At 41.5% G+C, this 19,006-nt stretch overlaps 1 protein-coding gene and 1 long non-coding RNA gene across 3 annotated transcripts in view; both read right to left on the bottom strand.

Moving 5' to 3' along the window:
* The window catches only part of MAML2 (mastermind like transcriptional coactivator 2), a 404,671-nt gene that overhangs the window by 295,068 nt on the left and 90,597 nt on the right, over nt 1-19,006 (bottom strand). The gene's annotated exons all lie outside the window — the stretch shown is intronic.
* On the bottom strand, nt 8,092-13,754 carry LOC112579396. Its single transcript, XR_003103797.3, has 2 exons — nt 10,917-13,754; nt 8,092-10,817 (listed from the first exon to the last, which is right to left on the bottom strand). It is a non-coding gene; the product is annotated as an uncharacterized LOC112579396 (long non-coding RNA).

Here is a 19,006-nt window from a genome sequence, read left to right on the forward strand (position 1 = left end):
ATTAGATGATCCTCCTGGGCAGATAAATGTGTACAGCTTTTCTTTCCAGTATCTCCTGGATATTAATACAGTCAATACAACTGATACAACAGCATGTTGGAAACAACGTTGATGACTTCCACAGTGGTTCCCAGCAGGTGGCAATTCACCCCCCACCCCAGATATTTGACAATGCCAAACTCGAATCGAGTCCATCTAGTTGGAAGAGTTCAGAGATGGTGCTAAACATTTTACAATGCACAGGACAGCCCTCCCCGCCACCCCACCTCCCCACCCCCAACCCAAAGGAAATTATCCAGTCTAAACTCTCAGTTGCACCAAGGGTGAGAAACATTGTCCTTTGGGGTTTGTATCTCAGGGCTTCCCTTGTGGCTCAGCAATGTGGGAGACATGGGTTTGATCCCTGGGTTGGGATGATCCCCTGGAGAAGGGAAAGGCTACCCATTCCAGTATTCTGGCCTGGAGAATGCCATGGACTGTATAGTCCATGGGGTTGCAGAGTCAGACACAACTGAGTGACTTTCAGTTTCACTGACAACATACCAGGTATTGCCCCTTAACACTTCCTTCCTGAGTTGGTAGCCTTGGATCAGTCATTATCGTGAGGGTCGATATCAGAGCAGGATCCAAACCCTTTATTTCCAGCTGGGATCCCATAAACAACACAGGAACACAGATCCAGACCAATGAGCTCTTGGTTTGTTTCAGGCTAAGTCTGTGGAATTTTTTTGAAGTTCTAGTTTGGCTTTGTTCAGTCATGTTAGAAAGTACGTAAGTATCATGCTGGTTTAAACTAGTTCATCAGGCCTACTTATGGACATGTTTTGGTTCAGTTACAGTTTGACATTTGGGTCTGTTCAGTTCAAGGTGCAGCCTATTCTGTGATTCTGGATTTTGGCTATGGCCATTTGGTTTATGGCCTGCCCATATGAGTGTGACTGAGCACAGAGCTGTGGCTTATCACCAGTGATGGCCACAGAACCTTCTGTACTCCAGAGGAGTTAATTTGCTCTTGACTTTGTTTTGCAGGAGGACTCATTAATGCAAGCACCAAACCTTGAGTTTTTAGGATGCATGGACTCCCTACTTTCTGTCACTTGGTATAAGACTCTAAGACTTCACTAAAAAAAAGGGGCTTATTTAATATTATATTTACGAAAAGGTACAAAACTCTCAAATGTTTCCAAGTTTTCCTGAAGCTGTTTACTTGAGTACACTGTGAAGAAAAAAGAAAGGAAAAAAAGTTCTTAAAAATCTCCAGGGATTAAAAAAAAAAAAAAAACAACAAACCCATTTACTCTTATTTTGCAATGGCCCTGGTTGTGAAATCATCAGACCGAAAAATACTGCAGGCATGTTGAGGGTGGCTTTTAGTGACAAGATTTCCTTAAGGCTGTAAACAAACCAAATTCATTAAGAGAAGAAACAGAAGTGGCAGATTTCATCATAAAATGGAGAACACATTTTCCAGCTGAATTATAGATACAGAACAAAACGCGGTTGTTTCATTTTTTTAAAACCTCAGTTTCTGCAGGCTGAAACAGAACATTTCAATTGGCTCAGATCATGAAAGCCATCTGCACCTGCTCACAAAACAGCTTAAAGAAAAAAAAAAAAATCTGCACAAAGGATTGTAACTTACACAGACAGTAAGGAATAGCCTCTGGTCCACAGTCACCCATAAAAGGAGGAGCAGTATGAAGCAAAGGAGATCATAATTTTTTAAAAACTACCAATAAATAATCATCTAAGATCAGTTTACAGCGTTATTTCTGTTTTACCTGTGGCAGCTCTACTTGACTGTTCTGGTTGTATGTTAAAAAGTTGGGCGATTAAAATTCAATTATGAGGGTTTTTCTTTTATGTAGCCTAGGGTTGAATGAATTACTGGCAGGAAACTTTAGCTCATGAACTCAATCAAAAATCCTTTCATTTGTCAGAGCTGCTTCCTGCCCCTCTCCTTTAAACATCTGCTTCTCCAGTTCAGGGACAAAACCAACTCTCTCTGTCCCTCCTTCCCTCCCTCTTTGTTAAAATAATAAGCAATCACCAAAAGTTCCCTTGCAAAAGTTACAGATTTTCTCTTAAACACACGCTTGCTCCCAGTAGAGTTTATTTAATATATCTTTAATAGCTTCCTTGTATTCCTCGCTTCCTTTCCGCTTTTAAATGCTGGAAAATCTCAAGCTGACAAAAGAAGACATTTTTAAAATGCGAACCTTCGCAGGGCTAAGCCCGGTCGGTCTCCAGGCCAATTAGCTGGGAGCAAGGCGGCCCGGCGGGGGAGGGGGCCGGCTGTCGGGAATCGCCTGCACTCCTTAAATGGCTGGCACTTCCTGCCAGAAAAGGCCAGCTCTGCACAAACAGAAATAGGGTGGAAAGAAAACAGGAGGCGTTGCTCAAGTTCCAAACAAGCTGCGCGTGTGTACGCGCGCGCCGGGAGGCAGCCCAGCCGCGGCGCGCGGGCCTCGCCGGAGCTTCGGCCGAGGAGCCTACCGCCTGTTGGCATCAGCCAGGGGCTGGGGGGCGCCCAGGCCGCCGAGAAGGGGTGCCCGGCAGTGCAAGTCAGGGGGAAAGCGGACAGTGCCCTTGGAACAGCCAGCCTGCGCTGAGCGCGACATAACCCCTCCGGTTGCCTGCGTGCCCTCCTTCTGCGCAGGCTTCTCTTTGGGAAAACGGAGTTAGAGCAGACCTCAGTGACTAACTCTTTAGCCAAAAAAAATCAGGCTGGTTCTTCCTCTAGAGGAGGCTAGGTGAAAGTTTGTACAATCTGAGGGCAATGCTGCCCAATGATCGCAACCCCATTAAAGATCTTTTATTAATAAAATGTTATCACCCTTTTTGGGAATCTCGGTGTCACCCTAGAGGGAAAGACCTATTTTAAGAATGCTTACCTAGAATTTGTAAACATTTTAAACTGCACGAAATGATGCTGCTTTAATAAGGCATGGTACATAATATAACCAGCTGTTGTATCATAGTAAAGCTTTTGAATGTTTTCATATCTAAGCTATGCTTGTAATTCTAAAATTAGATAAAGAAGCTTCCGGTTCTTTTACCCTTCCCTGTTCCTATGGATGGAAGAATTTGAGCTATAGTGACTAGAAAATTAGTGGTATCAAATCTGCTACAGTCGATACATTCATAATTCTTACATGTTGTAACAATTTACTCTTAAATTAAAAAAAAAAATGGGTTATGTGGTTAAAGCCATGTATTCTTATGTTAATATGAGTAATAACAACAGCTAATATTTCTGAGCCCTCACCATGTGCCAACTGTGATACAAAGTTCTTTACATGCATAATTTATTTTAATCTCCACAACCCCGTCTAGAACTATGATTATGCACATTTGAAGAAACAGAGGTTTATATCTTTAATTTGCTGTAGTCCAGAGAGTTAGTATGTAGCAAAGCTGTGACTTGTACCTATCCACCTGCACTCAAAGCAACCACCCATCCAATATGAAATGTCTATTATCTGGAAGACGCATTCAATCAAATAGGTAAGACATACACAAAATATTTTTTTTAACTTATACATCTATTTTATCAAATTGAAACATAAGAAACACAGTATATTTTAAAAGTTCAGACATCAGAATAAAATACATACCTACTAAATCGTAGAAACAATAAATAGTACAAGAAAAAAAAGCAAAAGGTCAAAAAAAAAAAAAAACCTGCTAACAAGAAATCCAATACTCCTTTGACATACAAAATCTAACATTCAAGGTATTTCTCAAAAGACCAATTTTTTCCCTTGAATTTCCCAAAGAATTTTCAAAAATAAATTCAGGGAACATTTGGGAGTAGCAAGTTTCCAAAACAAAACGTGCATAGCTAGATTAGTTTGTCAGTTTTGCCATTTTCTTTTTCAGTGGAAAGTTCATTGGACAAATTACAGTCTCACCCCAGACAGGATGTGAGAATGTTTCTGTAAATCACAATTTACGGCATATTAATGTCATGTGAAAGTTTTCCCAAAAGAGAACCCACATGAAATTTGGTTATTAAACTTTAAATAAACCTGTTTTCATACCTATAAGCTTCAAGTAGAAATTACCTATAAATGGATTTTTAGATTTCTTTTTAGTTTAATTCCTGAGTGTGGTGGGCAAAAGGTTACATCCTTTATATAAACTTCTGCTTTGGGCTAAAGCCAATACATCTTTGTTTCGATATTTCATCTGAAATGCATCAAGTTGGTTGATTTACTTTCAATATGACCTTGCATGGGCTATAAAAGTGTGGTCCAATTCAACTATTTCTATATGCATGTCAATCACACTATCATGCTTAATTCTTTGCATGTCACATTCAACAAAAATGTGAGGGCTCATCACATCACCATGTACTAACTATGCTAAGCACTAAAAACACAAAAGTACATAAAACACAGCCCTATACTGGAGAGAGTTCCTGAGAGACCCAGAAGTAAATTCATCTTAAGAACCAGATAAGTGCCCCAAATGAAGCATAACCCAAGTGTGTGGGACTCATAAGAAAAAGTGACTAATTCAGGGATGGCCCTCTCCTCTACAAAGCATCTCATTTATCCATTCAGCAAATATTTATTGGATTTTGAGGGATAAGCAGATATTTACAGGTGGGGAAGGTCAAAGAAGCATCATATGCGAAATCGTGAAGTTCCGAAAGGGACTTCGAGTTCAGGGACGCGGGGAAAATACGTACAAAATACAACAAGAGCACTAGGGCTCAAGCGATCCATCCTGTCCAGGTGTCAAGGAAGGCATCAAGACAGCAGAGGACTTGTGAGCTCCACTCCTGTGTCCACAAACTCCCCTTGTAAATCACTAATTCCAAAAGCGGTCAAAGGCACAGTACAGATTAAGCACTCAATCCCTTTAATATCAAACCAGTGAGAAAATTCCTGAGACATTTCATTAAGAGTCCAAATGCAGTCCAGTGGCCCTAACTTATTTGCTGAGGAACAATGAAGCACTCCCACATGCACAGTAGAGCAAGTTCGGACCATACTCCCTTCAGCATCACACCCAGGAATGGAGCTACGCAAGATGGCCGAGAGATGGGGGTTCAAGGGGGTAAGTCTGCTCTGAGGACACCGTGCAGGAAGGACATGCACCCAGTTTGTCAATTAAGAACGGAGAACCACCTCCCTCAGACCAGCAATTCTCAGACTCTTCACCCTGTCTCAGTTCTGAATTCCAAGTAAAACAAGGACATGATTCATACCCCCAGTTGCTTTTCTTTTCATGTGTAGCATGATCAAAAGAATAATTATACAGAAAGAAATTCTGCAAAGACAAAAATTGCGTGTGATTTGCCTTACATAAGGACCTCAGTGTGCTGCTGGAAACCTCTGATTTGTTCTGTTGACTGGCAGCTTCAGGTTACAAGCAGAGAACAGAGAGCCCTCATTAACATCTTCCTGGGCTCCAACAAACACAGAGTCAGCTCAACACACCACTGTGTCCTGACAAGTATATATCAGATTCAGACCGTGCAAAAAGAATAAACCTCAGTAAACAGTCTGATGACTTCTAAGTAAAGAGAGAGATGGGTCACCTACAGCTCAGTGAAGCGACCCTGGAGAAAGAACTTGGAGAGCTTGCTAAGAGAAGAATTCTAAGATAGGAGTTCAGTGGCCGAGAAGAAAAATGTCACTATGCTTTTAAACCCTCCCACATGCTCTTGCCTAATGTCTCATCCTCCTCCTCACTCGCCAACCCACACATAGAAAGCCTAGATCAGACAAAATAAAGGGCAGATTTCCTATGGGCAAAGTTTAGCATTTTCTACTGGATGGACTGCCTGGCATCTGCTTTCCAGTTCATTTCAACCCGGTTAACTCCAACTCTTGTACACGCTGCAGATGCTCCTGCCCCACCTCTGCAGGACAGAAAGTGGCTGAAGAAAACCATTCGCTCAGGATTGCATGTCTCACGTTAAATTCTGGACCACTGATCTCAGGTGGCTCAGTGGTAAAAGAATCTGCCTGCCAATGCAGGAGACATGGGTTCTCTCCCTGGGTCGGGAAGATCCCCTGGAGAAGGAAATGGCAACCCACTCCAGTACTCTTGCTTGGGAAGCCCCATGGACAGAGGAGCCTGGCAGGCTACAGTCCAAGAGTTTGCAAAGAGTCAGACACGACTGAGCAACTAAACAACAGCCTCAAGTGCGCCATCAGTTCCACCCTATTCCTAGTACGGTTCTCTGGTTCCATTCGCTCTGTTGTTCTCCTCTACGACTGTTCCACATCTTTTTCTCTCTCCTCAAACCTCTAGCACCTTCTGCCCAATTCTCAGTCCCAGTTGCTGGATTACCTTGAATTCTATTTCACTGAGAAAATAGAAGCAAATAGAACTTCTACGATCCCCACCCACCCACCCCTCAAGACGTAATAAGCCCTTCACTCATTTTTATACCTGCCTTCTCCAGTCTGGCCACCTGTGGCTACTGATCGCTTGAACTGTGACTAGTCCACGTTGAGATGTGCTTTTGTATGTCATATACCCAGGATTTTGTAATTTTATCAATCATGAATGTAAAATGTCTCATAAACAATTGCTTTCTATTCAGTACATGTCTTAATAATTTGTATATATTGGGTTAAATCAAAGAACTAAAATTAATGTTTCCCTGTTTGTGTTTTCAACATAGCGACTACAATTTTGAGATTACAGCTGGGGCCCACACTGTTCTATCGGGCAGTGCTGCCCTGTTCTCTGCTGGGACTCCGAGGGAATTGTCAGGCTCTCAGCTGAAACCGAGCCTCTCATCTCTCCCTGTGCATTCAACCCTTCCCTTTTTCCCAAGCAGGGCCTTCTCTCCAGCAATTCTCACTGCTTTCTTCAACAATTTATAATTGAATTGTTTCCATCACATATAAATATGCTGCTATACCTCCTATTATTATAAAGACCCCCCCCCAAAAAAAAACCCAAAAACAAAGAAACAAAAACTCTTGACCACACATCTTGATCTGGTTATCACCTTATCTCTATATAGCAGAACTCCTCAAAAAATGTTGTCTATACTCACTGTCTCCAATTCTTCTAGTTCATCTCCTATGATGGCTCCTGTCAAGCAGAGTACACAGGAGCTAGCTGGAGCCAGCGGTTAAATTCAACAATTTTACAAGCTTCCTCTGAAACTATAGGTAGCTTGTTGGGAGTATTTACAGCATGGAAATTGGTACATACTACAAACCAGAAGAGCTGGTTTATTCAGAGCAGCTCTGAATGAAAATCATGACTTTCACCAAGTTTTATAATCAATTATCAGTCCTCAGATTATCTAATTTATTGGTAGCATTTGGCAGGGACAAACACTCTCTCCTTAACTTCTTTCTCTACTTGTGTTATGGGGCACCGTCTTCTCTCACGTCTTCTTCACTGACACAGTTCTTCTGTCTCCTCTGCTTGTTCCAGTTCATCTCTCTGACCTCTAAGTACTGGAGAGTCTTAGCACTCAGTCCAAACATCTCTCTTTTTTTCCCCTTAGTATCACTGTATATACGTCATTTATTTCTCCTATTGCTTTTATCACTATAGTATAAAATAAAGCTTTTAATCAAGCATGTTATGGTTGTGTATTCAAGCTCAGAACAGTTCTAGATATCAGGTTGGTTTAGTAAACAGTAACCAAACAAACATCTTACAACAGGCTTTTCCTCATAAAGAGAATAAGATAGCCAAAGGATTTTTACTTTTGTAAGCTTGCTTTAATATTTTGTCTGATTTTTTTTCTTTAAAAACCCCCAAACGATATAAGGATGGTGAATGGCCTCCAGTTACCATTATAGATTTGTTTGTTTTTGCTTAAGCCAAAAACTATCTATACTTCTTCTCTGGTGTTTTTAGTCTTGTGGTCCCAAATACCCAAATGTACACCTTGAACAGATCTCACCCATGAATTGCATCCAACCTATCCCCTGCCTACTTGACATCTTCTAAGCTGTCTAATTGGCATATCAAACTAAACATGTCCAAGATAAAAATTCTAATTCTCCCTCCTCCTTCTTCCCCTGTTGGCAAACATGATGTTTCAATAATATTCCTCAGCTCAGTAAATGACAGTTCAGGTACACAGCCACACAGGTTGAGCTATCCTTGCTTCTGCACTTCCTTTGACACCTGACATCCAACACATTGCACTCCTAATGTTCTGTCTTCAAAACATATCCTCTCTTACTTAGAATAAGAGCAAATCTTCCCAGTGGTCTACAAAGCCCTATAAAGTACCCCTGCTACCGCTCTGACCTTATCTCCCACCCATCTCCTTTAGCTTCCTCTGATCCAGCTGGAACATCTGTGTCAACAAAGATGCTCCTGGCTCAGAGGCTTTGTCCTTGCTGTTCTGCCTGAAAGCTCCTCTCCCAGATGGTCACATGGCCTGCTCCCTGACTTCCTCCTGCAGAACTAACCAAAATTAATCCCCTCCATGGCAATTAATCCCAACCAGGCTTCCCTGGTGGCTCAGAGGTTAAAGCGTCTGCCTGCAACGTGGGAGACCTGGGTTCGATCCCTGGGTCGGGAAGATCCCCTGGAGAAGAAAATGGCAACCCACTCCAGTATTCTTGCCTGGAGAATCCCATGGACAGAGGAGTCTGGTGGGCTATAGTGTGCAGGATCGCAAAGAGTCGGACATGACTGAGCGAGTTCACTTCACTTCATGGCAATTATCACCTTATGATACACTATCTTCACCTGTTGGTGTATTTTATCATCAGCCTAGCCTTAGCAGGCATATTATTTGTTTTTCACTGCTGTACACCTAGCATCCATCAGAATGCTTGGCATATATTAAAAGTTCAGTCAATGTTCGTTGAATGAATGAAAAACTGATGTCATATTACCAGCTTTGGATCCTCAAGAAAGCTCCTGTCACTTTCTGCTCTGTGTGAAGTATCACCTGATGGACACATCTAGAATGGCATAGTATTTGGCTTCTCCGCCAGGCTGCCCTTGCATACAAACTCAGTAGTGAGGGTGAAACAGTGAAATCTGACTCAATTTGGAATTAACAGTGATAATGACATTACAAACTGTTTTCTTCTAATATTGCCTTTTTAAACGAGGGATTTCAGGGATGTCTTCATCTGAAAGCCTTTCAATATCATATCAGGAGTACATGGAGGAAAAACTCTGATAGCAACAAGTGGAGTTATCCCTAGGACCATGGCCTTGGATAATTTGTGGAGAGGTGGAGTAGGGGGTGAAAGGAACATAGGGGACGATGAAACATGCCAAAGGTCTTAATAAGAAAATAATCTTTACAGATGACACATACTTACCAATGGTGATTTTTAATAATGTTTATGTTTTTGTTTTTTTTTCAGCTGTGCTGTGCAGCATGCAGAATCTTATTTCCCTGAGCAGGTATTGAACCTGTCCTCCTGCAGGAGCAGCTTAAAGTCTTTTTCTAAAAAAAATTTTTATTTCATGTTGTGATAGTTTTGGGTGAACACCGGAGGGACTCAGCCATACATATATGTGTATCCATTCTCCCCCAAACTCCTCTCCCATCCAGGCTGCCACATAACATTGGAAGCTTGGAGTCTTAACCACTGGCCTGCCAGAGAAGTCCCAGCAATGGTGATTTTTACCGTGTAACCCCTCTTTCTTTTCTGCCATTGATTTGCACAGAAAACCAAAGTTGAAGTTGCATAATGAAAACCATATCTCCCGAACCCCTATCTCTCAAGTAAACTAAAGGTGATGGGGACAGACAAGAGGTGACTCTCATCCGCATCACCTCTGGGATTTTCACAGAGGGAGGTCTCTACGTCTCGACCTAGAAGTCAGACTACATACCGCGACTCATACACGGTTAGCAGAAATGTGCAGTACCATTTTTTTCTTCAATATACTGGGATAATTATATAGGTAGGCCTGAATGTTAATGATCATTGTAACATTATTTTTATGAGGTATTATACAATCTAAATTCTTGCTTTATAACTGAATTTTGGGACTGTATTTATAAGAGGGAACATGCCGGCATTGTGATTACTATTAATTAGGTTTCTAGTCAAGCCCAAAAGCCAAGTGGATTTTAACTTTCTATGGTGGGAGGAACAATCAATAAGCTGTGATTATTCCTTTGATTTATGAAATATTAGGGGTTCCTTCTGAAGAAGGAAATGGCAACCCACTCCAGTACTCTTGCCTGGAGAATCCCATGGACAGAGGAGCCTGGTGGGCTAGAGTCCACGGGGTCGCAAAGAGTTGGACACGACTGAGCGACTTCACTCACTCACTCAGGGGTTCCACCACAGTTGAAAATGTTTGAGAAGCATCAGTGGAAAAAATAGGCCTCTAAATAAGGACAAAACAGGTGCCTGGTAGTATAGGAAGAACTCTCCTAGATGTGTGGCTTGGCTGATATCCATTCTGTCTTATAGACTTTAACCCATAAGTTATGTTTTTTGTCTTGTTAGGGAATATGTGCTTTTCTCCCTTATTATACACACACACACAAAGACATATGCACTAGATAATGATGTTAACAAACATTTACTGAGTCCTGAAAACATACTACACACTGTGTTGAGCTCTCTGCATAATGTAATAGTTACTAGTTACCTCCTCCGTGTGAACCAAGCATTTCACATGTGTTCTATTGAATCCCCACAAAAATGAAAGCAAACCCTCAGGTAATGCTGCTTGCAGAGCACTGTTCTCAGCCGTTTCCCTTTCCTCTCTCCCCTTAGATGCTCAGCACTGCTGTGAAGTGAGTACCGGCATCGTCTCCATCTTCAGACAAGGCAGCTGAGGTGCACAGCGAGGATGAGATTTGCCCAAGGCCGTATCAGCTACAAACAGTACAGCTGGGATTTAAACACAAGCAGTCTGGTTCAGGTCATGTTCTTAGTCAAGTGGACCTTGCTGCCCTTTCATAGTGACCTCGAGGCAAGAGTCTTTATTACCTCCATCTTCCAGATGAGGACCCACATGAAATCTTCTGCACAGGTTGCTCAGGTAGTAGGCAGAGGCCGGATCCAAGATGAGGCATAATGTGAAAGCCTGGGTTCTCACAACACTGCACGCCCACTCTCACAACTCCCACTATAATATCTTATCTCTTTAAATGAGTACTTAGTTCCTCAAAGTCTGCTGGTGTGCCTTCAAATTATTTTGCATAATCCCCCAACCACAGAAATACCCAAGGCTCTGCCTATAACAGATATTCAGTATGGGAAAGAAACTCATATAAAGAGTGATTTTGCATGGAAGGCAAAGATGAGAGAGAAAAAAAAAAAAAACCCATCAACACCACAGCTTCCCTTTGTTTCTGAGAAAAGGCCTACGAAAACTGACTTTGATTTTCTGGATCTTCCTTTGCTTTGCACCACTAGAGGTAAATCAATGCTAAAATAACTATAGCCACCCACCAGAGATGTGCTGATTTAACATGACAAATGCCAAGGAATTTAGACATTAAATTGATCTTGGAAGCTAAGCGCCCCTTCTTTAACTCCAACAGAAAAGGAATCACAAAATTCACAAGGAGTAGAAATCTTCCTATCTGGATTATAGGTGGGGCTTGTCATTTACTAAAGGCAGATACTTATCTCCAGTGCAATCTTGTTTACCAACCAGGCAGCTAAGGCTGTTGTTCGTGTACTCAATGGAATGCTGCCTCTTTATAATGTCATTGGCGGGATTACTCCTGGCAGCACACGGATAGATTGGCCACCAAAATGTGTCTAAAAGGTTTGGAGGCTCTTTTAATATCTTTCTCTTGGTTGAGAAGTAAAACCTGGGATGTAAACCCTATTTCCCCTCGAGAAAATGGGCAGCTCTTCCAGCACATGTTTTAAATGATTTATATCATCTGACAATGGAAAGGTAAATTCTCTCACAGGATTTATGGCACGATTCTTGGCCATCTGAGTTTTGTTGATTTCACCTTGTCTCATTGCTCAGAGAATTACAATTAGATAAAAACACCTAATGTCAAGACATCCCATAGCCCCAGCACAGGGCATGGTGACGGTTACAAGCATGTTTCTCTGTGAAAATCACCAAAGATTATACATAGCTACCATGCCCTCCACCATACACACATTTTGACACTTTCAGACATATTTAAGGACGAGATGATAAACTCTTTAACAAGGTAACAGGAATAAATACAATACGCTGAAAGAATCATCCAAACAAATTTTTTTTTTTTTGAGATTAAAACTCATGTAGGAGTTGTGAAGGAATTTTGACAGGTCCTCTTAAGATTATTTTAAACACATCGGTAAATTTATTTGAGGTTAAATAACAGCAAAAATCCATTTACAAAAACAAAAATAGTCTTTTGAGACTGTCACTCAAGATAAAGTTCGACTTAATCTATGCAAATAGAGATAGCACTTTCTAGAAAGAGTCATAAAGTCAGTCACACACACAAACCTCAGTGGTGGCTCAAAAACATCCTTTGTTGCCGGACGTGAGAAAAACATACTCGCTTCTAAAAAAAGCCATAGGAAGGAAGTGGAAGAACCTCGGGGGCGAGTGGGAGTGTGAAAGGAATGCTGGAGCTCTTCCTTTCTTTTTTTTTTTTTTTTAAAACATGTAAGCTTGCTGTGGTCCTTAATAGTAGGGTAGTATCTCAAGGGAGCAAAGTAAAATCTTTGTGATTTTTTTTTTTTTCCTATTCTGTAGGTGTACTATCAGCCAAATAGATTTGAAAATCCTGATCAAAGTAAGTTGATACTCTGGCATTAAATTACCCCAGGGTTAAAATGTTTTTCTAAAAAATCAAAGGAAGTCAAACACCTGCATTTGATTCTCATTTCACACATCTCAAAACAACTTAGATTGCCAAAAAAGTATTAAAAGTCATCCCGGAGCGAACACAGGTAAGCAAAGCCTTGTGCTGACAATTTGCTATGTCACACAACCAGCTGTATCTGTTAGGGGAGAAACTGAAGGCTCTTTTGAAAACACAAATGTGGTCATGCCCCTCCTTGCTTAAAATCCTTTGATACCTTCTCATTGTGCTAAGGATCAACACAAAATGATCAATATGACCTACAGAGCTCTTCATGACCTGACTGCAGCATGTCTGTCAAGCATGTCACCCGAGCTCATATGGGTTGAACGCGTCTTATGTTCTCAGCGCAAAAATTCTTTCAGTTAACCCCACAACAATTGAGGTGGAGAGTCTCATTGCTCCCATTTTTCCGAAGAGGGATTAGAGAAGTTGAGTTACTTGCCGAAGATCATGAAGCTGGAGAATGCTGACATCAGACACTGTTTACTGAGGAAACCAATATCCATTCCCGATCCCTTCTCACTGGGCTGCCTCCAGGGTCACAGCTGGTAAATCTACATTCTCACTTTTCCAGCTTTCCTTACTATTTGGGTTGTGTTCTGGCCAATGACACACAGGCAGAAGTTCACAAGAGGGTTTCAGAGAAGCTTCTAGCTTTTCTGATAAAGAACTTGGCATTGTACACCTTTCCCCGCCCTCTCCCTTCCAATGGCACCGTCATGCCTAGGACCACTTGAGACTCAGACAAGACGAAGTGATACCTAAAAAAGCCTGTGATGAACTCCTGAGTCTTGCACCAATCCTGAACTGCTTATTTTCAGTCTTTTTGTTTTGTGGGGACAATACATTTAGATTATAATTTATATCCTCCCCGTTTTCCTGGCTCAAATGGTAAAGAATCTGCCTGCAATGCAGGAGACCCGGGTTCGATCCCTGGGTTGGGAAGGTCCCCTGGAGGAGGGCATGGCAACCCACTCCAGCCTTCTTGCCTGGAGAATCTCCGTGGACAGAGGAGCCTGGCGGGCTACAGTTCATGGGGTTGCAAAGAATCGGACATGACCGAGCAACTGACACACACACAGTGTACTTGCCTGCAGAATCCCATGGACAGAGGAGCCTGGCGGGCCACAGTCCATAGGGTCCCAAAGAGTCAGACATCACTGAAGCGACTTGGCACACACGCACGCACAGCCTCGCCAACCTCTAAGTTCCTCAAAACTACCATGTTCTTCCTGCCCTCAAACCTTGACTCTTTCCTCTGCCTGGAGGAATTTCCTACTTATCCTTCAGATCTCAGTTTAAATATCATCTCCTCAGGGAAGCCTTTCTTGATCTTCTTACATCTTCTAGACAAACTCTGTTTCCCTTCAATTTATTCACAAAAACCTATACTTGCCCTCTACAGCCATAATCACAATTACAAACAAATGAGTATTTAATGCTCATCTTCCCATGCTACTTGGTAAGCTCAGGAGGTGAAAAATTGTGTTCTGATTGGACAGAGTAGGCCGTCAATATGTATTTATTAAATTAATCAATAAATATCAGCTAGATATTTATTCTTGAGCTAGACATAAGAGGTCATTCATCTTCCACAGCTGAAACCACACAGCGTGCCAGGCTGGAATATGTCTTGTTAGACTCTATGAGCTGCCATAAATCTCTCAACAGAAAGGAAGGAGGAAAACTGAGCTGCTGAGGCTGAGTGTGAAGACAGAGGCAATCCCAGTAAGAAAGAAAAGAATGCTTCCGGTCCCAAGACAGTGGTAGTCCCAGAAATAGAGAAATACACCAAGAAGAAAACAGTAAGAGCAGGATGGGAGCTGTGAATGAAAGCAGGGAGGGCCTTGTAAAGCCAATTTTCAGGAGGCCAAATATAGGCACAACAGAGTATTTTCTGCAATCTCAAATTTTGCATTAGGCATTTTGGAGATTTTCCTGGGAAAACATATCCAACTTTACAGTGGAGTTGTAGGAAAATGTTTCAGTTTATATAAACTTGTCTTATTACCAAATTTCTGTAGCCCATCTATTCCGTAAGTAAGAGGTAACTGGTTTGCATCATCGTTTTAAAATCACAGCTCTTTGTCATTGTAACACTCTCTCATCACCCTGAAATTGATCTTTTTATACTCCTTTCTCCTCCATTAGGGGCTTCCCTGGTGGCTCAGTGGTAAAGAATCCGCCTGCCAAGTAGAAGAACAGCCTTGATACTCTACTTGGGTGGGGAAGATTCCCTGGTGAAGGAAATGGCAACCCACTCCAGTATTCTTGCCTGGGACATCACATAGACAGAGAAGCCTGGCGGGCTACACTCCATGGCATTGCAAAAATGTCGGACACACCTTAGCGTCTAAAATAACAACAACTCTTCCATTAGACTATAAACTTGAAGGTAGGAATCTTGTGACTTGTTTAATTTTGGATTTTCATCACAGAGCAAGTGCCAGCACAGAACATGAATTCACTCTATTGTATTATAATGAATCAACAAAATGCATAGGGATGTCAGGCATTTGGTAAATATACATCAAATCGAATCTTTGATACATGACTTGGAATTGTGTCCCTTTCAAGGTATTTTGTTCAGTGAACATAGTTCAAAGAGCCTACAATCCACCAATGTCTTCGTTATATATAGAAAAACTAGAAAGGAGTCTGAGTTTTCGAGACAATATGAATTGAAATGGCAATCTTTTTATCATGTGCATGCCTCAAGTACAAAAACAACTCAAAACTTGCAATTAAAAAAAAAAAACCTACAAAATTTCTCTGCTTACTAATTGTGACCATCCTCTATTCTCTCTTGATTCTGTGCCCTGAGGGTGATGGGAAAAGAAGAATGTAAGAAAGAGTAGATTGAGATGAAGAACAAAGACCATGAAAGGGAGGGTGAGAATTGGAGAAACAACAGAAAATATAAAGAATGGGTAGTCAATTCTGCCTTATATTCTCTGGTCTGATAAAAATGCATGCAGATCCTAATTTTATGGCCTACTCAAACTTCAGAAGTTATTTAAAAAGAAATTAATTTAAAGCTAAATGCCTTTGATTTTTACAACCAACATGCTTGCGACTTTTGAATCTTTTAGTCCTGTTCATTAAAACCATCAACCAAGTTCTAGAGGTACAGAATACCTTAGTTGATGATGAATACAATCTATTTCCTCATTTACAGAAAGTGAAACTTTTTTTAGTGTACATCATAATCTACCTGTGTCATAAATATGCTGTTTCATTTGCATAAGGTACTAATTAAATACATGTTGATATGAATTCAGTTACCTGAGTGGCTTGTAGATATGTGAATGGAATCAAGTCCTGATATGGGATATGACAATGACAAAAAAACATACTGGTAGTGAGAAAAAAAAGTTTTTTTTTTAAATAGCTGAATTATTATTTTCTAGTTTAAAAAAGAGTGAAACTGAAAGAGGCAGCTTGAAGAAGTTTACACGTGTTTGAAACCCACATCCTGTTGTTATCCACCGTGCTGGCACAGAGGAGCTGGGAGGTGAACATTCTCAATAGGGTCCCGTTAGCTCTTATTTGCAGAAGGCTCCCCCCAAAAAGTCACATCCACGCTCACGCCCCCTCCACATGGCTGGGCAATGGTCCAGGCACCGAGGAGCCTCATTTACTGAGTAAACATCTAAGCCCAAGAATACAGTGGTCTAACTCAGTGAGCTTAGACCTTAAGTTTAAAAGATTCTCCATGCTTCATTCCAGCCGCTATCAGCAGATTCCAAATCACCCATGAGCTCAGGCCCATGGGCCTAAGGCTTAAAAGACCTTATAATTATAACCAGAGAGGGCTAATGGCAGTCAGCCGCTGAGAATAAGAGCAACATTAGTGTACCCAGACTTTTGTTCCTTTTTATTTATTTATTTGGTTGAAATGCATGTGTGGTTGCTTCAGGCAGATGTTGGTATCCTAGCCTTTTGTACAGGAAGCTGTAGAAGGAGGAGGGGATGACTGGTAGGAAGCAGGAGGAAGGCTTGCTGGGTGGGAGCAGAGAATATTTTATAGGCCAAATGACATTTTTTATTGTTTTTGGCCCAACAATTTAAAAACAAAAACACTATTTGTAACTCTGTTCAGCACCGTTTCAAAAGGGTGAAAACAATCCTAACAACCTGAGAATCCAAAGAATTGCAGATTGTTGTTTTAAACTTTAAAATGGCTGTATCTTGAATTTCCTCCTTTATGTTATTCTATTTAACAAGCACTGACGCTCCTAGGCTACTGCATGTCTTTTTAATTTTCTAAGAGGGGACTAGCCCCCTTCAAGATGTTCCACCAACTCAGTCCTGTTTTCCTCAGATGTTTCTTCGTTTGCTTCTTTTGAGAAGCATGTGTTGATAGACTACAGGGACTTGATTAAGATTTATTTTTTAGACAGTGTTTTCCCCTTGCAACTGTGAGCCGGCCTCACTCGGATGGGAAACCAGGGCAAATGATTCTAATGCACTTTCCTCCAAGCTTCCATCTCAATAAACCTTTAAAATGAAAACTGTAGAGAGTGAAATGAAAAATTTGTTTGCATCTGGAAGCGTTTACACACAGAGGTGTCCTTTAGCTTCAGTTGTTTGTCTAGAATTTCCATTTCTGAACCGACTTTCTCCAGTGGGGGTGCCGAAGACAACTGCTGGCAAAATCCTTTTTTTTTTTTGCAAAAATCCAGAGGCTCCTTCAAACTTAATCAGGCTGGAAAGGCTAACCATGACTCATAAGATTCCCCCGACACACACACAAAGTCAGAAGTCAGAACGAGAGCCAATCTGTGATTGCCCAGAGCGGCCACCGGCTTAACTGACAAGTCAGCGTATTGTCATCAAGCCAGTTTCCTGCTTGGAAGACCTTGACTCCTCTTAGCAAAGGTGTCAGCACCTCTTTTCCCGAACAATCTCAGCATGAATGACAGGGCCTGAGTCCAGCAGAAGATGTCTTTAATCTTTTTATGGTTCAATATAAAGGTTACCTGAAAAAAAGCCTTAGGATACGCTTTCAAGGTACTGAGTTCTGATTTTTTTTTTTAAAACATCAGCGTGTCATGCTTGGATTTGATCATTCTTTTAAAGAAGCAGGGAAGAAGGGCTGCTGGACATCCACAGAGAGAGTGTATTCAGCAAAACTTCCTATATGTTGATGTTTGGTAGAAACCAATGCAATACTGTAAAGCAATTATCCTTCAATTAAAAATAAATAATAATTAAAAAAAAAAAAAAAACTTCCTATAGCCCTAGGGACACCCGTACACATTCCTAAAGGCTTGTCAATCAAAGGACTCTTCTGAAATGCAGGTTCTGACTTGGCTTGGGTATGTGGTCACTCTGTATGGTATGTTTGTGTTGGGGGCCACGTAGAACAGTCTAGAAGGATGGAGGTAGGAAGAAGAAGGAACAAGAAGAGAGGACATCTCAAACTGGAGGTGCCCCATGAGACCCAGATGATGCTCGAAAAACAAAAGTTTCTTCATGAACGAAGAAAGCGGCAGACACTCTGCCACCCCACACCCCATTTCCAACGCTCTTCTCCGTTGCCCAGCCCTTCGTCCTACTTTGAGTGACAATATGGCACCTGGAGTTTGAGACTATGAGAGAAAGGAGAGGAGCATCACAGAGATACTGATACTGAGCCTTGATATTATTGAGCTACTCAACCAAATACCAACAATGACCTATCTCCAGAAATACGGTAAATGTGAGAAGAAACATCCCTGTTTGTTTTAAGCACCATCAATCAGTGTTCGGTTATTTGCAGCCTCCCATTTGAGCATGCTCCGGGAGATGGTGAAGGACAGGGAAGCCTGGCATGCCGCCAGTCCATGGGGTCACAACTGACCAACAGAACAACAACAAACCCTCCCCCCCTCAAAAAAAAAATTGATTTGGAGGGGCAGCAGACCAAATAAGAAGTTTTTGAGGGACTTCCCTGGTGGTCTAGTTGTTAAAACTTCACCTTCCACATGAAGAAAAAAAGCCTTAAAAAAAATTTATCTATTCTCAGAAAACTTTGTGGGGAAAGGACAGCTTTGAAAAATTCAAGTGAAGCCTAATATTCTTTAGAAGGTAAAACCAATTTATCATATCCTGCATGTGTGAGCTTATTCCCTCAGTCATATCCGACTCATTGCGACCCCATGGGTTGTAGCCCGCCAGGCTCCTCTGTCCATGGGCTTCTCCAGGCAAGGATACTGGAATAGATTTCCATTTCCTTCTCCAGGGGATCTTCCCAACCCAGAGATC

The sequence above is a fragment of the Bubalus bubalis genome, chromosome 16 (assembly GCF_019923935.1).
Source record: "Bubalus bubalis isolate 160015118507 breed Murrah chromosome 16, NDDB_SH_1, whole genome shotgun sequence".
NCBI classification, from domain to species: Eukaryota; Metazoa; Chordata; class Mammalia; order Artiodactyla; family Bovidae; genus Bubalus; species Bubalus bubalis.